Genomic DNA, 2299 nt, shown 5'->3' with positions numbered 1-2299 from the left:
CTGTTTTGTTTGGGAAACACTAAACACAATATAATTTGTTTTATTTTCTTTATTTTAAAACTCTTTTTGCATATTCTTGTGTGGTTTTGCACGACGCGCGGCGTTTATCTTTAGTTGTATTTTGGATGCAAGCACTTTTCACTTTTTCGCCACTCAGTCTTCTTGTTTTGTGAAATGTTTCGGAATACGAAAAAACTCAGATCAGATCGCTTTTGATGAAATAACGCGAGACGCACCACGTCCGATGTCGGGGACGGCGATGGATAAACTGAACGGTAACTCCGAGGCTGCTTGCCGGTTTGCCCTGCCTGCCACAACGAGCCAACGCAGGCACAGGCACAGGCACAGACACAGACACGCTCGTGTGCATGTCTCATCGTGCTCAATCGTGTTTCGGCCTGCGTTTCGGTTCAAAATGAACACCCCGAGAGAGAGAGAGAGAGCGAACGACAGAGAGAGTAACTGAGTACTGCTGTTGCTGCTGCTGCTCTTGTGGCCAGGTAATAGAGAGCGTGGGGTTCATTCTAAACTGTTTGATTTCTGCCTCGATTTTGGGACTCGTTCATTTGGTTTTCGTTGGGGCTTGATGCTTGTACATGTTGCTGCTGACGCTGCTTGAAAAAACCATTAAAAATTATGGAAATTATGGAAATTAATCGAAATTTTTGCTTATTGAACGCTGGATCATATTACGCAAACCCCAACAGATTCTTTGGCTACCAAAAAAAAATGTTTAAAATATTGTTAACAAGGCAATAAAATGTCTGGAATATTGTTAACATGGTAATAATTGGGTGTGTTTTGCTGTAATTTGGCTGCAGTAAATATCCCATAAATAGTTATAGTTTCCTGGAGAGAGATGACTCTTCAAGATATTCCCACAAATTTCTCTTGTTTGCAAAACACTTGCCACAAATGTTGTGGGTTAAATTAAAAATCAGCTGAAACAATTTTAAATATCAATTTCAAATGAAAGTTGGTTATATTTGTCAATACCAATAACAAGAATTATTCATGTTTTATCAGGTTTCATCGTAAAAAAAAATATAAAACTTAAAGCTGAAAGTCTGCAACGAACAGCTGACGTAATGTAAACGAAGCTTTGGATGCCCTTTAAATGGCTATAACTACAGTTAGTAGTTGCAGTACTTTCCCAGTGCAGTAAAGCCAATCAGTTCCAAACATCTGGTGAAATTCGTAATGCCATGCCCCCACTGCCATGACAAGGGCATAATATGATCAAGGTCAATGTCTGAGTGGGGGTGGCTGGGCGGCTGCCGGGAGTTTAGTGCTTTTCATAGCTTACAGTTTTTTCCCGATGCTGCTGCTGGTGCTGTCTCTACCCCCTTCCTCTGCTGCCGTTTCACCCGCACCCCCTTTCGCTGCTGTTGCAGTTTTTTCTTCTCTTCTGGTGCTGCTGCTGCATGGAAAATGAAAATGCCGGCTTTCGAATGAAAATGCAATGTTATTTTTCATATTGCACACACAAACACACACACACACACACAAGCAAATGTGTGAGCTCTCTCAATCAAACGAATTTCGAGTTCGAAAATGAACGCTGCTTTAGCGCTCTCTCTCTCTCTCTCTCTCTCTGCTTGCTCTCTCTGCCTGCTTCGGGTTCATTCGTATTGTGCTCGCTCACTCTCTCTCTCGTTTTTCTGCTTTGTTGATGTTGCTTAAATGCCTTAGCAGCATGCTGCTGCCTGACTATATACATTGGCGTGTTGCTGGACACATTTGCATGTTGCTGTACGCTTTTTGTATGTTGCTATGGGTGCAATTTTTTCTGTTTACGCATTTTTTTCGCACCTCTTCTCATTTTTGTTTACAGTTCTACTTTCTACCTTCTTCGTTGCACTCCACACCCCCACCTCTAACTCTCACCCCCCTGGCTTCAACGATCCCTACCCCCTACCCCACCCCCTGCATTCTTTCTGTGTTTTGTTTATAAACATTTTTTCTCCCCCACCCACCCACGCCTTTTGTCTGGGATTTTTCTTGTGTTTGTTTTCAATGCAATTCTGGTGGAACAGCCGTTGAAAGGTGGCAGTGGGGGCATGCGGGGGGGTCTGTGGTGGGGGGCATGGAATTGTTATAGATCGGTGTGGAGGAGCTGCACAGAGGCGCGTGGGGGTGGGGCAGTGGCATCTGTGGAGTCAAAGAAATATTCTTAATAAATTGTTGGCAACAAATGTTTTTGGGAGCCCGCAACTTAGTCAAAGTCCAGGGGGGTAATACCCTCCCCCACACCCTGTGGCTGACCCTTCAACACCAGCCCATGCCACATTACCCTACA

This window comes from Drosophila obscura, unplaced genomic scaffold, assembly GCF_018151105.1.
Source record: "Drosophila obscura isolate BZ-5 IFL unplaced genomic scaffold, ASM1815110v1 contig_4, whole genome shotgun sequence".
In the NCBI taxonomy this organism is placed as follows: Eukaryota; Metazoa; Arthropoda; class Insecta; order Diptera; family Drosophilidae; genus Drosophila; species Drosophila obscura.
The sequence above is the reverse complement of the archived record's forward strand: the minus strand, read 5'-3'. Positions refer to the sequence as shown.